The sequence below is a fragment of the Cuculus canorus genome, chromosome 1 (genome assembly GCF_017976375.1).
Source record: "Cuculus canorus isolate bCucCan1 chromosome 1, bCucCan1.pri, whole genome shotgun sequence".
NCBI lineage: Eukaryota > Metazoa > Chordata > Aves > Cuculiformes > Cuculidae > Cuculus > Cuculus canorus.
This window is the reverse complement of record NC_071401.1, coordinates 120,381,894-120,402,444: the sequence shown is the minus strand read 5'-3', so window position 1 is coordinate 120,402,444 and position 20,551 is coordinate 120,381,894. Positions and strand designations below refer to the sequence as shown.

At 39.1% G+C, this 20,551-nt stretch overlaps 1 protein-coding gene across 18 annotated transcripts in view; it reads left to right on the top strand.

Moving 5' to 3' along the window:
- The window catches only part of ZBTB20 (zinc finger and BTB domain containing 20), a 492,045-nt gene that overhangs the window by 26,227 nt on the left and 445,267 nt on the right, over positions 1-20,551 (top strand). For 10 of the 18 annotated variants that reach the window (XR_008453586.1, XM_054088589.1, XM_054088595.1 and 7 more), the window contains exon 1: positions 2,323-2,581. The exons of 2 other annotated variants lie outside the window; for them this stretch is intronic. The gene's annotated coding sequence lies outside the window, so the exon portion shown is untranslated. 6 more of the 18 variants (XM_054088476.1, XM_054088514.1, XM_054088536.1 and 3 more) reach the window with 6 other exon arrangements.

Here is a 20,551-nt window from a genome sequence, read left to right as displayed (position 1 = left end):
CTTAATAAAAGTATGTAAAATCTTGTGACTTTCATCAACTGGCTTTGATACAGGTCCTTTTGATAAAGTATTTGTATTTTTCCCATAATATTGTCCATCATAAAGCTCTGAGAGATGCCAGGCTGAGATAGGAAGATGAAGCATTTCATGTATTTATGGTGCCTCGTGCTCATGGAACTACAGTTGAGTCCGTATTACAGATGGAAAAAACGAGGCAATGAGTGGTCAGTTGGTACGTATGTGGCCAGATTGAGTTACCACAGTTAGAAGCAAAGTCTCCAAATGCTCCTTCTGCTTTCCTGACCTTACATACACTTTAGTAAGCTGAAGATGGCCATAAAGTCCAGACAAGCAAATATATAACAGGGCTACGTTTTTGCAGTATGTATTTGGAATACCTTGTAGAGCTGCCTCTGTGTATGCCAGGTGTGTATATAGCTAAATATTACAGAAGGAGTTGAACTAAGTCACCTACTAGAGCTTTTTATATTTTACCCCAAGGTAAGAAAGGCTGTGTTTTGATGAAAACACTAATGAAAATTAGCCTTTTGAAAAATATTACTTAATCCTTCTGTATTTACTGTACATCTGGATGAAAACAGAATGTTTATAAGCGAAATATAAAAATGCGTAGCAGCTACCAGTGAACAAAACTAATCAAATTCACCAGTTACCAGTCTGGTTAATATTATAAAGACTGTGAATCATGAATATCCAGACAGCCCGAGGGTACAAATCCATGAATCTATGGAGTTTACCTGTCTCTTTTAGTCGGCAGGCTATCACTTTCTATCGCTACAATTTAGACATATATTGTCTAATAATAAATGCGATAATAAAAATATATTTTGGGAAGCAGGATGTTATAATAGAGCTTTAGATCATAAGTGAGATTCATTTTACTTAATTTTAGCCAACTACAAGCTAGCTGCCTGGTCTGATCCAGAGAGACGATAGAGAGAACAGGGATGAATTACTTTTGGGAGGTACCCATCTCCCCACTGACAACAGAGGGAGACTACACAACTGGCTTAGATATGACACTTCAGTTTTAGGTGAGTATGAGTTACTCCAGGCAAATTCTGTGTTAAGCATCCGCAGATCTAGGTTCTCGTCTGGTTTTCCTCTGATTTGCAGCATAACCTTGGGAATGTCACTTAACCTTTTTTTTTTTTTTTTTTTTTTTCCCTTGAACCCAGTTTCTCCATGTAAAAAAATACTCTGTGGATAAAGTTGTTGGAGAACATTTGTCCAAAGATGAAATACAGGTGTAAAATCTTGTTTTCCTGCTCTTGCTACTTTCACATGCCCGTAGTTGTCATTAAAATCAACAGAATTCTTCTGACAGTGTAAGTTTACATGTGACGAGAGGCAGGGCTGAGTGAAAATTATTTTAGAAGCAGCATATATCTTCTTCAGATGTGATAGAATATTGTAAAAATAAAAATCTAGTAACCGGTTACGTGTATTGATGTTCCCATCTTTGCCACCCCTTCACACCTTTCCTCTAGCCCCCCCCCCCAAGCAAAAAAATATAGGGAGTGGGGAAGAATGTTCTTCAAATTAGACCTATATTTTAAATAACCTTGGCCTGTTTGCAACTGGGAAAATGTTTTTTTACTTGAGAGATTTATTTCTGTCCTTGTAACACCATGTACTATATGCATTGCACCTGTTCAGACATAAGCACAGCACATTATTATGGCTGTAGGGGTAGAAGCTTCCCAATATATATTTTTGAAGGGAGGGAATGCTGGGGAGAATAGCCCTCTCTTTTTCAATTGTTTACTGAGCAGTCTCTCACGAAGACTTCTTCCTCATCAAGATCAATTTTCCCCGCTCCCCTATTGTCTGGGGAAACCTATCTTCAGGAGCGTCTTTCTTGAAAGATCTCATGACTTTAAAATCATCAGTGGGCTTTGTGTAGCCTGCCTGTCAAAAGAGATATGTTTACACCTTCCCTGCATGTGTTAAAGCTATAAGGTTACGGACCAGAATGGCTGATACGTTTTGGCGCTTCGTGCTAATGTGCACCCAAAAGAAAAAAAAAAAAAAAAAAGAAAACCACACTATAAAAAAAAATATGTATTTATGATAATTCTCTGGGCTGTCTGAAACAATGCATTCCGACATCCTGTAACATAAATAAGCAAGGTGGAGCCAGCCGACGCTGAACTGTTTATTTGCCAGCAATCCGGCTCCAGCCCCATACACCTTTTCTCCGCCGCCTCAGCCTGGCAGCATTGAACCTGTTGCTGCGTTCGGCGAGTTGTATTTTTGCGAGATAGGGGAAGGAGGGTTGTCTGCTGTCTGGTAGGAGGGCTTTGTCTGTGCGCCTTTCTCTCCCTCTCCCTCTCTCCCTCCCTGTCTCTCGCACTCTCGCTGCTCGCTCTCGCTCGCTCTCTCTCGCTCTCCCTTTCCCGTCTCTGTGGTTTGTAAGGTAGGTTGCAGTGTGTGTATATACACAACATCAAGAGCAGGAAAATGGACTCATTAGGGAGGCAGGCAGTCATTACCACTCACACTGTACTTCCAGGGAGACAGCGACTATGAGGAGACAAACTGAGGACTGGGGAACAAGGTAGGCCAGTCAACTTTTATAAAAAATGAAAGAATAAAGCCTCTACTCTCCTTAAACCACCAGCACTTCTTTATTCTCCACCCCCCTCCCCCCCCTCGATTTTTAATTTAGAGATGTAAGTTTGCCAGACCTATTTGCCAGCTTGAAATTCGGAACATATATAGAAGGCCTTACCCTCTACAAATGTTTTCCCCCTTTCTACTTATTCCAGGGTGTGCCCCCTTATGATTCACTTAAATTACTTTTCTTTTTTTTTTCCTAATAACAAAGGAAACAAATACGTTTGTTTCCCAACACTAGTTTCAAGTAAATCAATATCTTTCACTCTTTAAAAACAGCCCTCTCCGTATGTTTGTGGGTCTCTCTGCTTTTTCTTCTCTGTTTATGCAGTTCCATCTGTCTGTCCGTATATCATGTTCTCCTTATTTGCTGCTAAATGGGGTTTTATCAGTATTTGCCAATGACTTTTAACTGTAATGCCGGTGACCGGGGTTAACGGTGACTCTCATTCTTTGTTTTCTATATATATGCACACTGTAAGTTTCAAGTCCGTGCTTAGCATACTGTAAATAAAGGCAAAAAAAAAAAAAAAGAGAAAGCAGGTTCCACTCCTGACAGATTTTTATTTGGAGATTTTGCTGTTTGTCTGTTTTGGTGTGGGGGCAGAGCGGGTTAATTTTGCTTATTGTACATGTACTCTTTCCTCCTGGATATTTTTAACATCTATTTTTCATTATTAGTATTTTCCCAGTTTCCTTTACTAGGAAGAAAGGAGACGTATAGTCCAACTTTTATGTTGCTGATCTAATGCAACATTATGGAGGCATCACTGGGTTAATAAGGATTCAAACTTTCTAAGAGGGAGTTTGTATCCTTGGCTGCCCCCCACCCTCCCACTTTATGCATGGTTATGCTTGTGTTTCCGTGTGTACTGCCGGGGAAGGGAGGGGGGAAGGGAATAGATATTTACAGTGGTGGCAAATTATGAAATCTATCGAGCCATTTTGTCTAGAAATAGTAACTATTTATTTACCATTTTTCATTCCACAAATATGCTGCTTATTTGTAATTTCAAACATTGAAGCTCTACTCTGAATTAATCTTTTTTTTCCCTACTTTTTTTTTTTTCTGGGGAGGGATTTGTGATGCATTTCATAGCTCATTTAGCATTGTCGAGTTTTTGGAGCCCAGATTTATCATGGGTTCTAAAGACAGCTTAAATTTACCCATTTGAAATGGTCTTTTTATCTGAACTTCTGTCATTTATGTTGGAGAGTAAAACTGCTACTCTGCTGGTAACAAAAAGAAAAAAAAAGGAAAAAGAGATAGTAGAAGTGAGTTACATAAAATGTTCTGGAGAATCCTAAGTAATTATATAAAATGGACGCTGATCAGTGGAGATCTCTCAACAATATCAATCACCTTTTTTTTAATAGAAAATTATTTATTTAATAGCAAGAAGCTGACTTCTTAAAAACATGCATTAGGCCTTCCTCTTAGCACAAAGAAGTACATAATGCAATATTCCCAACCCACCTGGGACTGCCTAGGAGATTCTCCAAAACCTTGAAATCTTTTGAAATGTTTCTTAAAAATCCATTATTTTACAGCCAGAGAGAACTTTTGCTGCCAACAGGTTTTTTAGCTGCTGTGTGGGGCTTTTTTTCAGCTTTCCTAACTTACGGCTCCCCAGCTTCGACAGAAGTGCCTCCTCGCTGAACAAACTAAGTTAATTGAAATCCAGAGCAGCAGACCTATTCACTGGCACTTCAACTACAGAAACTGCTTGCTCCATTTTATTAGCAGCTTTATTTCCAGAACCTGAGCGAAACTTTTCAAGGTTTTGTATATCAGTGAGCCAAGAATCGGTGGCTCTTCTCTTCACTGACGAATGATGTGCATTGCTTCCTATTTTTTTCCTCCTCCTTTTTATTCAAGCTCCTAAATTAATATTTTGTTGATAGACTTTAAATGGTATATTGCTTCAGACGATCTGTTAACTGTAGCAAGGTGTTTCCTCCCTTCCTAAAGTTTGAATCTCAAGCTTTGAAACTCAGATTTGGGTGTAGAAGGTATGCTGAACTTATGCCAGAAATGTAGGGGGTCTTCAAGGTGGGGTGGCCGGGTACCTTTGAATGGTGGTCAGCCTGGAGTGATGCAGCTGGAGTGTTAGCAGCCATCCCCCTTGTGGGATAGGTGGGTTTTCAGGCACCTGTCATTTTCTCCTGAACCAGTGCAGCTGCCTGTTCCTCAGCAGCCCAGGGTTTTTGAAGAAGGCATGTGGACTCATCTTAACATTTTTGAAAAACTGCAAAAATTACTTCAAGGTACCTCTTGATTTTATGAAACCCCAGGCAACAAGAATTTCAGTAGAGAAAGAGAGTCAGAGTAGGAGAAACGTTTTTCATCACCCAGTAAGATCTTTTTTTAATCTTAAAAACTTTTTCACTAGGTAGATTTAACCTTCTGTGAACCTCAAATATAGTCTAGCAAAAAAAAAAAATCTTAGCCCTTTCAATAGCACAAAGTCCATTTGCAATCTGGATGCAGCAGCAAAGGGTAAAGTATGCTTAAGTAAACTTAAATCCAGCATATGATGCTGTAGCTGGAACACGGGGAGCGTCAAGCTTGTTGGCCGGGGGGGTAGGACCGAGTTTGGCAGAGCGGCGTGTGCAGGGTCGTGTGGGGTGCTCTGGGTTCCCCTGCTCGCAGCCCAGGCAGCTGTGCAGAGCAGAGCTAGCGGTGTTGATTGGGTCACAGTATGCTTTATTTTAGTGTTGGAGCAGACAGTTATCTAACACACCCACATGAGGAAGTGCTCCGGAGCAGTTATTTCATGCTTTGCCATGCCCTGTAGCTAGACTAATTCTGGGCTGCATGGCCTGTGTATATGCCTCTTTCACTCCTGTGAGACGTAATGCAATGCTGTTGGGGTTTTTATGTTTGAATGTTTGTGTGTGTGTGTTTGTGTTTGTTTTTTTTCTAACGGGATCAAAATTGGGATATAAGACAGTCAAATCCAAATACCAAACAAATACCAAGTGAAATTAATTTTAATAGAAGAGGACTTTGCTTTTCTCTTAAGGGAGGAAAAAATATCAAACTTGTTTATTTTGATAAAGACAGTTGTAGCAATTTCCTGAGTTGGATATATCGTTATTATAAATATTATTCACAGTTTTCCTATTTTCACATTTTCTACATGGGACCAGCTTATTCATAAGGGAAAACAGCTGCAGAAAATTAAAAAAAAAAGTAATATTATTTATCTAAAACTTTGATGTAAATAAGGAACAGTGTCTCTTGCTAGAGAATTCTATGGCTTTGCTTACAAATCCCGTATAAGAGAGATTACAAACTTAGATAAATTGTTATTTAAATCATTTCAAGAAAACCTTGTTCATTTTTGTAGACCGTATGAGGTCTTACACAGAATGATTTGAATAGAAGTTCTGTTTAGAAATTGGTGGCATGCTCTGGCCTTGTAGGTTTCAGTTGGTTTCACTCCTGACTCTTTTTTTATGACTTTTTTTACACTGTGATCCGTATGGTAAAGAGCTTCTACTGAAAGAGATAAATGTTAATGGAAAATAAGACACTGAAATTTAACTTCAAATTACTTACTTTTTTTTAAAGTAAAACTTTTAGAAAATCCAAATCAGCTATAAATCTTTCTCTCTCTCTTTTTCTTTCTTTCTTTTTTCTTTTTTCTTTCTTTCTCTTTCTTTCTTTCTTTCTCTCTTTCTTTCTTTCTTTCTCTCTTTCTCTCTTTCTTTCTCTTTCTTTCTTTCTTGCTTTCTTTCTTTCTCTTTCTTTCTTTCTTTCTTTCTGTCTCTTTCTTTCGTTCTTTCTCTCTTTCTCTCTTTCTCTCTTTCTCTCTTTCTCTCTCTCTCTCTTTCTCTTTCTCTCTTTCTCTCTCTCTTTCTCCCTTTCTCCCTTTCTCCCTTTCTCCCTTTCTCCCTTTCTCCCTTTCTCCCTTTCTCCCTTTCTCCCTTTCTCCCTCTCTCTTTCTCTCTTTCTCTCTTTCTCTCTTTCTCTCTTTCTCTCTTTCTCTCTTTCTCTCTTTTTCTCTTTCTCTCTTTCTTTTTCTTTCTTCTTCTTTCTTTCTTTCTTTGAAACAATGCACTAGAAATAGTTGTTTTTAGAGAATAACTTGTACTCTCTGTAGGGTCTGCAGTACAAACTGCTGCAGACGGAAAACAATGGCAAATTGAAGTGAAACGAACTGCACTGATTTTGTTAGTTTGGCCCAAGAAAATTCAGAAAATAAAAAACCTAAGAATTGTGAAAAACAAATTGGATTTTTAATAACCTATCTATGCTGTCAATCCAGGTTTCTCGTCATAAAGAGTAGTGTTTAACCATGTACCAAATAGTAAGATACTTCTGTAATATCTGTACAAGTTAAACTTGAGAAGATTTTCACAAACTTAACAAACTTTCAGTGCGGAGTGAATAATGGCAAAGACTTTTGTCCAGGCTGGTTTTTATTTTGACAATGTTACTTATATTCCTGGTTATTTTTTATCTTAAAAGTTAATATTTAGTTCTAACGGCACCGATCCAATTCTCCTCTAATAGGAAACAGGCATTTGAGAATGATTACTGCCTATGTCTTTCATGTTTTCCTGTTTTTTTACTTAATCCTTCAGTGCCATCGTGTACTATGACGGCACTTTGACCGCCCGGCACTGGCAGGAGTTCTGTTTATGGACCAGTCTTGTAAAATGGTCACCAGAGGCACGGGGACGTGTTCTACCTCTTCGCGCAGTTGCTGGGGCAGCCAGGGCTGTTGGTGCCTTGGGGCAGGTTGCTACACATCCCAGAGATCTGCAAGAAGAATGAAGTTCAGCTTTTATCATGTGCAGTGAAGGCTGTATATCTCGAAGTTGTTAAAATACAGGAGTGGGAAACTGGGCTAATGGGATGAAGCTGTCTTTAAAGGAAAAAAAATCCGTTCTTCTAACCGGTGGGGTTTTTGCTTTGTGAAATGAGTGTGGAGGGTCCCCAGCCTGTGTCTGATGGGGCAGATGTTCACCTTGCAGAAAAGCGAGCCGCTGAGTGAGTTGGCACTAGGTGGCACTATGGGAAGAAAGGCCATGGACCATGTGAGCACAAAGGCTGAAATCTTTTCTTGCCAAGAAGTGGTCTCTTCCTATCGGCGACAACCTGCTTTGCCAGCCCCGTGGACGGCAATCTGTAGCTTGAGCTGTACTCATTATCAGCTGCTGTTCCTCAACACCTTTCATGAAAGATAGGTATTCTGACAGAAACCAATCCTCCCTAATTCAAACACTGGCAGCATCTGTAGGACTTAATTCTTCAGTGCCTCATGTCATATGCCTTTCCTTGTGCTTACCAAAAGTGGATGTACACAGACCCCTAAGTAACATTTTATGTCCAGTCTGCACAAGTGTAAGTGATGGTACAAAGGGTGAACCAAAACCCATATGGGCTTCCTGAATGAGCTAGTATCAGATCGATGACAATACAATTCTGTATTAATAACAGTTTGTAGCTACAGCATAGAGGAGAGGAAACCTGAATGGGCAATGCTTCTGGCCCTCTGCAGAGCATCTATGGGAAATCGTTTACAGGCCATGAGTAGTGCTATTCTGTAAGTTACACCTGTAGATGACCTCTTCATGTTACTCTTCCGTACTAAATTTATGTTGGGATTGCGGTAGAGCTAAAAATGCAGACAAATATAGTGTGCCATTTGGTTCTGAGGTAAACACACCATGGAAATTATTCTGCTGATGGCTTGGAGGTTTTTTCCCCCCAACTAAAAGACAAGCTTCCTAATATTGTGCTTCTAAATTCATCAGAAGCTGGAGGTGCAATCAGTCGCTTGAGGATACAGAAGTAGGGCTGGGAAAGTTGCCTTATGGACTTAAGAGTTGTCCTCTCAGCTGACTGAAAGTTAATTATTGATTTTTCTTTCCTCCCTAGAGATCCATATGACTTTCTTTCTGGCTAGAAAGTTAGTGGTCACAGTGCAGGAATTTGCAAGCAATCATCATGTGGCAACACAATATTTCATGGGCAGTATGTCAATAATGGGTAAGATAGAGATTGATATGGGGAGAGAGGAAAGAAAGGTTACTAGGTAAAAGCTTTATGTCCACTATCATTTTATATGAGGTGGACATGGAGCCTGGCTCCATGGTTTTGGCTCCTAAAGTCCTAGCAATTTGATAGCAAGTGAGTCATAGACATCAGTGACAGAAAGGAATGCTGAGAATAAAAACAAAACAACAACAACAAAAAACCAGCCAAAAAAAAATCTCATTGTTTAGGCACAAACACAAGAAAACCATGTTTAATTGCTAATGTGCTCCCTCTGCTGGTTCTCTAAACCTAAAGAATGCTATTCCTAGGAGAACTGGCCACACCCTCTGGGACACCGGCCTTACAAAAATTGTGTCCAAGTGAATGGCTTTGAGCTCTCTTGCAACAAGCAGTATTAACCAGGAAAGAAGTCTTCTGATGAAGTGTGTTAAAGCCTTATATACAAGGCATGACTGCTGAGAAAGGTCACAAAATGTCCAATCCTGTATTTCAGCTTTTTTTGTTTTGTATCCAGTTTTACTTATATTCGATAGACATTTCTTCAGCTATCATTTTCCAAAGTTTGTATTTTCCATTCTGCTGCTGCTGCCTCTACGATTTTTCCCACCTTTAGGAGTTTTAAAAAATGTTCTTACTGGTGCTTTTAGTTTCAGTTTTAGTGCATGTAGTATCCGAAGAAGCCCTGGTGTAGCTTAGGCTTTGGCAGCTTCCAATTATTTCTGTCACTGTCAGTTAAATCTGCTTGTCAGCATTATACTGTTGTGCCCACTTTATCCTGTCCTTTGGCTTGAATACTGGCTGTTTTTTCAGGACACTCTTGAACATCCTTCCTTGTTATGATGAATCGGTGCTTCTTCTCCAAACATAGGCTGAATTGTTTAATATGTTCCCTACACAGCATATTTCCCCAGTAGATAAGTTTTTTATATCCAGTATTTTGTCTTCTCATGCTATGAAAATGTCCAAGTCCTGGATAACATTGAATATTGCAGAGAAAACTGAAGAAAGCTTTATTAATTCCCATAAAATATTTGGAATGTGTGGAAAATTTCTAATGTAGTAATTATATAATGAAAGATTGTCCTGTATTTCCCATATTCTTCACCTATGTGGACTGTCATTAAAAAGAGCCTCATCTTGCAGCCGTTGACACACCAGTGGGAATCAGCTGTGCAGAGCTGTTGCAGGACTAGGCTCAAGTTTTCCATGTAGAGTAGTGAAAAGTTTCCCTTCTGCAAGTCTCATGCTTCCCATCTAGGTGACTGCTTATTAAATCTTTATACAGCAGGGACGATAAACCAAACAGCCTGGTGGGTAGCTAATTGGCTGGAGTGACTCAAGCCACATATAAATCTCATTTGTACTCTCTCTGGCCTCATCGCTCTCTCTACTATTCGTACATTTGAGATGGCTAGAATATAATGCAAGGAACATAATCCCTGGTTCTTCTTTCTCGAAGTCTCTGAGAATGCTTGTAGGATGATTCTCCATTATTTCCCTTTCACAGGCCCTGCAGTTTAGGAACCCATCCTCCTGAAATATAGAGCGTGGAACTGGCCCCCACGTGGGCAGTCACAGCAGAGACACTGGGAGACTAGTACAGCACTGAGACTGCATCACCCTCCTGTCACCCGGTCCCTGGATGTGAGAAAGCGTAGCAGTGCTTGGTATCTCTATGATAGCTTGCCATCCTGCTGCACCTGCTTTGAGAATTCAGCACCTTTTACCAGTGCTAAGCTAACAGAAGTGATTAGAAGTGACACAAGTTCCCAGTGAAGGTCCAGCCTGTCCTGGCTCATGGGCAGACCATTTGAAGTCCAAGCTGTGTTTTGTAATTTCCAGCATTTCATAAAAACGCTGCTTTTATTTTCCTCTCCCAGCCACGGCCAAGTTTTGAAAGCTTCAAAGCTTGCTCCAATTGGATAGACAAAGTGTGTTTTTAAGATAGTGACATTTTCTAAATGAGCTGGTGCCTTCTGAGCTATACCAACTTCAAATCATTTATCCACTGAGTCAGTCAGGCTCAGCCTGAAACATTTCACTGCTGTGAAAGCAGCTGCTCCTGATGAGGTTAAAAGCCAGTTGTGCTTTTGCAGTCCACTCGGCCATGCTATACTTTGTGCCAGACAAGAGAAAGCTCAGTATTTTTCCCTGGTGCTGGGCATTTCTGGATTGTGGAATTAACTTTCTTTTTCTGCTAATCTTGGAGTCTCTTTTTACAGGGACCAGATCCCATTTAAAGCCTTTCTTAATACGTTTTTAGACAACTTTTTTTTTTTTTTTTTTTTTTTTTAACCTGTGTACAGAGATCATAAATATTTTTGTCAGCATAAGGCTGTGGCGCAGAATCAGAAGTTGTAATTAATATGCAGTGCAGTCACTACCGTGATGTTTGCAAGTACATGGGTACTGGTAAGGATAACCTACTGATTAGACAAACAGGACTCATAATTTGCTTCTAGTTTTCGGTGTAGCTTTCAACAAGTCACTTCATTTCTTAATGTCTCAGTTACTTGTCTTCAAGATAGTGATGGTGATGTTTATCAATTTCTGAGAGCAGTCAGGAGAGGTTGGTTAAAGCTAGTTTTATTTTTCCTCTCAAATTTGTGCCTCATTATCACCCTAAAAGTGCATTGCAACCTCTTTCTTTAATGTGTTTGCTTTAGCCTCCCAATGAAGTTTGTGAATACTTGTGGTTATTCTCTGGCATGTCAGGATAGAACTGATACCTGAAGTCTTGTTTTTTTGGGTTTTGTTTTGGAGGAAGTTTTCAAGTCACGGAGATTAAGAGCTAGCGTTTACTTACGTAGTTTAAATGGTAGTTATTGTTCTGTCCTGATCACACAGGTTGTATTATGTTGGCACTCAGGCGAATTTTGCATGTATTTTGAGTCACTTATTTTTGCTACATTGAGACCTAGACTGTCTTGACCAAACTGCTGTTAATAACTGAGCTAGATCAGTTAAAGCTGTCTCAATGGTGGGGTAAGAGCCCTCTTGTCTAGATCACATCTGTATCCAGCCCTGTGACAATCTAATCTGTTAACAAAATTAATTTAATGTTAATTCCACATTTTTTCAAGTGCAAAAAGTGGAAAACAGAAATGAAGTGAGCTAAAATGAGCTTTTCTGGAGTTTTCTGGTTAAAACTGGTTGTGCAGGAGCACAGTTTAGTTGACTGCAAGCTGTTATATTAAAATCTAGTTGAATAATGTTACTATGGAACATTGGCTTCAGTGTGGTAGAAGGACACACATGGACCATTTAGGAGGGAGGTTTGGGAAGAATGTGAGAAGCTAGAAGAAATAAAAGCAGAGATGCAGGCAGGGGGCAGAGCTGTTCAAAGAAAATGAGGACAAAAAGTCTGAGCTTCTTGCACAAAGCAGGGCTGACTTGGTCCCACTGGCAGGAGAGGGAGAAAAATTTAGCGGCAGGATTCTGTATGAGTAAGACCAGAGTGGGGTAGGATGAGGCCACAGCTCCTTCCTTTTCCCTCATGAGCAGTGAGCTGGAATAATCATCATACAGTAATCATCTTCAGAGGACTGTGCTCTTGGGATAAGAAGTTCCACATGAAATTTCTGAATGTCTATGTCTGCTAAAATGTTTATGGGTCATATTTTGCCCTAAGTTACATTTGTATAAAAGTGGGATGTTCCATGAAATTCAGAAAAATCAACATTGAACAGTGATCTGAATTTAGCTTTGTATTTCTGGCCTACTGGCTGCTGCTGGCATATGTCTGAAGCAGGAAAGATGACACATGGTACTCCACAAGTGATTTGTGACCAGGACACAGTCTTCTTTAGGACAGTGTTGCTTATTTGGACCTCATTTTTGCTATATTATATGCTGTCTTCCTTGTGACAGCATACATAGGTGTATTAGGAAGATTTTTTTCTCGGTCTCTCCTTGAAATCTGAGCTTATGGAGTTGATGAAAAGGCTTGCTTTTAGGAGGTGTTGGTTATTATTCCCATAATTCCCAGGTAAAGCCTGCAAAGAATTTAACATCCAAAAAGATGCCTTTTGTTGTTGTTGTTGCTCATCTGCAAAGGTTTAATCCTGAGACCTTGTGTGATTTTTTGTTTTGTTTTGCTTTGCTTTGCTTTGTTCTTATTACCCAAGAAAGAGAAATGCCAGTACTGTCAAAGTCTTTTCTAGTCTTTTAGATAAAGGAGTGACACATGTACTTCAAAACAGAGAGCAGTTATCAGCTGAGTTCAGCTTGAGAAGGAAATGCTCACAAAAGGTTCCAGGACAGTTTAGCCAGAGATAGCTGCTGATATGAATAAATAGCACTTTGCATTTCTGAAGAAACTTATTCAAATATCTTATAGTGTTTAACGAAAGTAGTTAATTTCGTTTTGCTTAGCTCCAGTAGCTGAATCAACATTATTATTTCAATTTTTTAATCAGGAACAATTGAGGCAGAGAGAGAAAGAGGAAGTGGTGCTTTTCTTTCTTCCTTCCTCAGTGCATTGTACATGCAGATGAGACTTGGAAAAGTAAAGACCATGTTCCATGGACAAAGGAAGCTCAGACGATTCTTGGCTATATTAAAGACTGTTAGGCTATTTTTTTTTTACTCCATTGCAGTATTGCAATGCATATGCAACTTCTTCGCCATTAAAGTCTTATTTCTACTTTCAGAATGAGGTTAAAAGACCCTACAGTAACTAAAAATTGAGGCCCAACACATTTAATAACCATCATGTCAACAAAGTCTTATTTTTAATAGCAGAATCTAAAAAAAAAAAAAAATTTCAGTGTTTTGTTTGTTCAATATTTATAATCAGTGTTTTAACTCACTTAATATCACTTCAAAGACTTGTAAGCAACAAATATATTTTTCTCCTGATTGGATTTCCCACAGCTGGGTATGTCCCAATGATCTCCAGTGCTAGCTATGTCCAAGAAGTAGATGTTTGAAAACTTGACCAGTCTGTCACCTCTTTTTGTAGAATAATAATCCTAGGGGATGGTTATACCTAACTGGAATAAATAGTTGTGTTGATTCCTTCAGGAAATAGTCATCAAAAGAAGACTGAATCTCCCTATCACATGGAAAGACAAAAGTATCTTCAAGTTGTTACATTGCTCTGGACTTCTTGTATGTGCAACTGCTGTTAACCTCCCTAAGAGCTGCAATACCAAAGGAGAAAATAGCCCCTACGAGTCCTTTGGACACAAGCATTTAAAAAGAATTGTTACTTGTCTGTTTGAAATGTCAGGGGAGAGAAAGCACATGCAAGTACTAATGAGAACTCTCAAGGACTGGAATTGAGCAGAGCACAGATGTATTACTACTGAGGTATCTGTCAGAGGGTGAACAGGAGGAGAAAGTTGTTTGTACATTCAACTGGAAAACGGTATGATGAATAGCTGCATTTAACTCTTTGTTCCTTGAGAATGAGATTCAGATCTCAATTCTTGAAAACTTGCAAGCAAGTTTTGGGTTTGTACTGCTTTCTAATATCTTTGTACTTCCCAAGAGCCAGTTTTAGTGTCTGCTGGTGCTTAGAAAACCAGATTGGAAGGACAGCAACAGAAAGTTTTATTAGCGAGCACAATTAATACTTTCTTCTTTGAGAGCCAAATTCATCTAGTCTATTATGTTTACAAAAGAAAATGCTGGAATGCACAATAAAGTTTTCCCTTTATCAGAGACATATGGACTCACCATTACTGGATATATTTGTGAGACACTATAACAAAGAACGCTCCTCAGGCACGTCTCACATTTCAAGGATCGAAGGGCACACTAGATGAACGTCCCTTCTAGGAAATGGATGAACCAGCTTTTTCATATGCAATCTCCAATTTCGGTAATCCCTGAGAAGCATATAAAAGCCAGGATGGAGTCAGTAAAACCTCGTCTTATTAACCTCCAAAAGGACACGGAGGGGTTTGGATTGCAAGGCTGGTCTGGATGCCAAGTGCACCTCTTAAGTACTCTCAGCCTTCTGTAACTTTTGGAAACACAATACAATGAGATTCATGAAGTAGATTGAAACAGTAGATGAAGAGACCAGGACTACTGGGAGAACTCCCTCCTGAGAAAGGCAAGTCAGGCACAGGAGAGGCAATAAATGTCTTTCCTCCCTCCTCACCCTCTCGTATAGATTTTTCTCCTGTTCTCCTTTCACACATACTTAATGAACTGTTCTGGAGATTGAATGGTCTCTGAGATACATTTGTCTCTGCTGCTCGGCATTGGTCTTATGATAGATCATGAAGTTAATTGTAGTTGAGTCCTCAGCTTTCTAGGACAGTTGTATCCATTTTACATGCTAAACTCAGACACATGCAAGTTCTACAGAGGTTCCCTGTTACACAGTTGCTTCCACATGCTGTTGTGATAATAAAAACTGGCAACTTTTTTTTTCTCTCTTTTAATATCACCATTGTTATGCATTTATTTAAATAAATGAGCTTCCAGTTTGGTTTTTTTTTTAGTTTACTGAGGTACTACTTCTGCTATATAGTTGGTACATGTGGACTCTTCAGAACTCCAAAGGACTGTTTTATAGGCCACGCCATTTTTTCCTTCTGGATGCTGTGAACTGTTATATATTTATACAGGTTTGGGGGAAAGATGGATTAAAGAGCCTTAATTCAGTCTTAGTGTAAGCATTTAGTAAGCAAATCTAGTGGATACTTTTTGTGAAGCCTGGGTAAATGAGCTGAAATTCTGGCTGAACCAGCATTGAGGAGGCTCCTTGCCTTGTCAAAAAGAATCTTGCTTCTTCTCAGAGCACTTCTTTGGGGAAAGGCTGGAAGGAAGTAATTCTGCATGATTCAGGTGAGATTTTAAAGGTCTATGCTTTATTTTTTAGGAAATACACAGGCAAGAGTCTACTTTGTCACATGCATAAAACTGTACAGCTTCAAATCTTTGTTTCTCTTTTCTTCTTTTATAAAGCTTCTCATTTTCTGTATCTTTACTCTTAATACTTGTATATTTAACATTAACAAAAGAAGCATGGTAAGCTGAGCAAATGGAGTGGTGTTCAATTTGCTTAACGATTTTCTGCCTGAGCAGGTCATAGACCTGCTCTTTGTTGCAGAAGGGGCCATATGCCGTGGTTCCTTCTCTGCAGTGTGACCAGATCCATTGTGTGTGCACAGTAAAACAGACTTGGGAAGAATTTGCTCAAGGTGCACCGAGCTTACCGATTGAAAGTGATACAATTGCAATAATATCCATGTTCAGGAGCTCCAAAGCTTCCTGGAATGACTGGATTTACTGTGAATGTGCCATAACTAATTTGGATGTTTGAAGTATGCCTGACACATCCCAAAGTTGCTTGACAGTATTCATGGTAGTTCTTCCAGCAGCTGTGCTAGGCTTGTGTGGGAGTAGGTCCTTCCAGATAAGCATCATAAGGAGAAGGTCATGAGTGAGATAAACGACAGTCAAGCATCCTGAGGACAGTCCTCAAACACTGAATTTACTTTTTTTTTTTTTTTTTTTTCAATTCAGGTTCTGTTTATAATGAACTTAGGTAGACTAAGTGTAAGAAGACATGAGAAATATAAATAAGAGGACTTTTTGAGCCTGCTGCAGACCTTACTGATCTGACTACTTCATCTCTCTTCTCTTCTGTTCCCTAGCAATAAAATGGAGTGATGAGGGTAACTTCTGCATGCCTTGAAGCTTAATGAACGTTTTGTGAAGTTCTCAGAAATATTTAAGTGAAAAGGGCTGGGGAAAACAGCAATTACTGCCACATTTACCTTCTCTTGATCTGAGAGGAGTAAGCAGAAAATACAAACACTTGTGTTACCATGAGAAATGAAGGTGTATTCATTTAAAAAAAAATCCCAATGAGGTAGCCTTTCATGCCACCTGGACGTTTCTCTAGAAAGCTGTCTTCCAAAGCATTAATCCTTTCCCTCCTTGTAGTGTTTTGCATTAACACATCATCATTGAAAGAATACAGAAGCAAACTAAAAGGTAGTAGTGCTGAAAGGTGAATTTTGGAACTTCAAAACCTTGTATCCTACGTATATTAGTGGATTAACTCTGGTAGAGTTATTTTATTTCCAGCTGTTAGTTCTCAGAGTTGCAGAGGATGAGCAGAGGGGTGGGTATTCGGGTAGAGAGGAACACAACCAGCAAGTGTCCACATAGGTTCTGTAAAAGACTGAAAGACTTGCAGCTTGGAGTCTAATCCCTCAGTGATGGAGAAACATGGCTTTGGAACGATGACCAACGCAGATGTGTTGTTTCTATCTTAACCTCTGGCAGAGAAGTGTTCAGGAGGATGGGATTTATAAGCAGGATAGAGGTGAATCTAAATTAGATAGAAACAAAGGGTAAAAAAGAAGATGAAGGTGCAGTTCAACAGCAATAACTGTCTAGATGCTTGTGTTTGATCTGGAGTTTATGGTGGAGCTGAGTCTTGCCACGTAGCGTGCTCAGTGTAAATAGAATCCATAGAGTTTTGTAGAGTCAGGATTTTATTTTGCTTGTGAAGTTGGACCTATTGTTACTCTTGGCTCTGTCACTTCTTTTCTTACCTTATTGGTGGGATAAAGTTGATATTGCTCAGCCCAAATTCATATATATGAATGCGCTTTCATCTCTTTCTCTGTTGCTTTGTTTATCTGTCTCCGTTTATCTCTCTGTGCGCCTGCTGCTTGTCTGCCTGCCAGTTTTTTCTTTGTCTCTATCACTTCATCATTGAACCCATCTGTGTAGAAAATGGGATATTTGGCTGTCTTGTATTTTTTTATTATTTTTTTTATTTGTGTCATTTTGTTCCCTCAGACTTACGAGGATAAAACTTGCACTCCTGGGGGTGCCAGGCATTTCAGATCTTGCATTTAGGAGGAGCCGTGATGATTTTGCGTCTGTTTGTCTGTCCATCTGTCTGCTGGTCTATAATAAGCTGTGCAGCGAGACAGCAGCTTACTATCTGTGTGTGTGAAATTAGCTAATTGGTGTTAGCAGCAATATTTTCACATGTTTTATAAGCAAAGTGCAGCAAGGTATATAAATGTAGATATGATCCAGAGACACACATACACACACGCGCGCACGCAAGCCTGTCGCTGCTCATGCATAGATGCTCAGAAGTAATTAATGTTAATAAGATTTTAATGTGCTTGTGAGATCATAATGAGGAGAAATGAATGCTCTGATTAGAAAAAGGTAACTGTGTGTGTGTTTTGGCTTAGAACAAAATTTCTCCTCTTTTTTATAAATCACAATTTCAGAACTTGTTTGTGATTGCATCGGTCGGTTTTTATTTTCAAATTAGAGGTCTGTTTAGCCATTTGAATGATTAGACAAATAAATGGGTGAAACCCTGATCGTGAGGAATGGTGCAGATTTTTTTTTTTTTCCTCTTAGAAAGCAATGCTACTATATGACAGGGCTGGGCAGCCTTATCCTTCTAGCATTACATTTTTCTGATGCAGCTTTTAAAGCCTCATCAGAAACTGCTCTCGGAGACAGTGCTTATTTTTTACAAATAGAGATGTTTATCTATAGGTGTCTGCAATGCATAATCAACCACTGAAACTACTGTGTCAAGGCACATTCCTGTTCATCAGTAATGATGAATCCTCAGAGTCCAGATGATCACATGATACCTTGATAATATTTTCAAATAATTAGTTTAAGAAAGCAGAACTGTATACCTATGTTTTTTTTTTTTTCTTCTAATGAGTCAGTTTTCAAATAAGAGAGATTTGAAAGTGTATGCAGGAAATATTTTGCAAGTTAGGATGTTTTTTCATCCTGGATGCTGTGTAGTCACCAGACCCCAGGCTGGCTAAAATCCAGCTAGACACTAGGGGTCCTTCTCTCCAGCAAATCATTGAAAATATTGTCCAGAGGGCTTTACTTTTATTTGCATACTTATTATTGTTATTATTTTGAGTAATAAAATATACCAAAATATATATAAAAAAACCCTTGTTTCATAGTTAATGCTACACAAATACCTTTGGGATTGGGATTTCTTTTTTTTTAAACTGACACTGAGGGGTTAAATATTATGTTTTTAAAAAAATCTAGAATTAAAAATCCAAGTCCCATAAGTCCACGCTCCAGTGCATCCCATGTTGCGTACTAGCTACTTCTTTATTTTGGTGGCACCTGGCTTGAATGGTGTTACACCTACATTTGAATCCATGGAATATGGTTTATTTCCAGAAAGAACTGAAGTATCACAACAGTGGTTGTGACGAGAAATGGTCAAACATGGCAATACGATTGCGTTTTCCATATCTTGCTGAACACAAACCAGTGTCAGTAGATACAGCTTTGACATGATTTGAAGTCTTTAAAGATGATGATATGACAGTTCATTTGTGAGTGAATTTGTTCTGGAGAAAGGACACATCAGGCATTATGTGTATTTCTTTATTTCTCCAAACACTCCTTTCAGTCTGCTATACAGTAGGGCCTCTAACTCTAGTTTGTCATTCAGATAGCTCAATCAACACGCTTAATACAGGAGCTTTAATTTTCTGGGGTACCTTGGGATGTTATTTGCATGTGTGTGTGCTTAAGCGTGTCTATGTGAGTGCACTCAAAGCATCACTGAAACAAGACCATTAATGCAGTGAGGCCAAAGCAAAGTATTGCCTAGCTGCTGCCAGTGTCGAGGTAAGTTTTAATGACGCTGGATGGAACAAGGGACACCATTACTTTTTCTAAGTGCTTATCGTTTGGGAAGTGCTTTTAACTTTGACTTAAATAAAATGGTAGTTTGAGCTCTCACTGTAAGGAAGCAACTAATATACTTTAAAAATGATTGATCCTTTCTACAGATAATTTTGTTAGGATCTTTTGAGAAGTATCAGTCACAGTTTAGGTTTGGTATTGAATTGGATTAGTATTGAATTCATGGAATATGGTTTATTTCCAGAAAGTACTAAAGAACCACAACAGGGGTTGCCATGAAAAATGGTAGAGAATGGTGATATGATTGCTGTTTCCAAATCTTGATGAGCCAAATCAGCGTCAGTAGATATTGTTTTGACATGATTCAAAGTCTCTAAAGATGATGATGTGACAATTCAAATCCCACTTTGGGGTTAGTATCCTCTTGCATTTTTTTCATGTTTTTGCTTGTTTCCTGTATGTTAACGTGCCAGTTCCCAAGACTGTCTTCCACAAAGTCAAAGGGTGAGAGTAGAAGCAAGCTAATGATAAACTCCAAACCCATTAAATTTTCATTGTGGAGCAGGAAGCAGCTAAGCAGTGCAAGGACTTTAGTCTCCTGTAGATTTCTCTTCAGTTTTTCTGTGTTCTAGATGGAAAATGTTGAAGAAAACATCCAGTTTGGTGTTCTCAACATCAGAAGTGAAGCAGCCAAGCTCTCATAAGCTGAAAAGTCCTTAAGGCTTGGGGAACTCGGGAAGAGCTGAGGCAAATTGGCTACATGCATAAAGTCAGTATGCAAAATGACTTGCACTGAATCCTTGGAGGACTGCTTTAATTCAGCAGTAAATTAGTCTTAGACCAGTGTAGCTTAACTGAATAAGGAGCTACAGGGAGCTTTGTTGTTGAATTAGAGCATCTACTCACAGCTTCAAGACAATGAAGTGTATGCATATTGATGTCAGATCTTTAGTTGATTTGCCTTAACTTTCTCAATGTCCCCATGCAGATGTGGCTTAAGAGATAAACTGTCCCAAGCAATTCCTTCTGTACCTAGGATCAAGAACTAAACTAATTTCAATAACATCTTTACTCTGATATCATAACACCAGCTATTCCACTGTTCTCGTCTGAGTACTGGCTGCCCTCCCTCTCCTTGGACACCACTGTATTCCTGTGCAGTTGTTGGAAGATCCACAAATACTGAATATGGGTTTCTGTTACAGTCAATTTTTATGTGCATTAGCTCCAATATTTGGGAATAAAACATACCAAAGG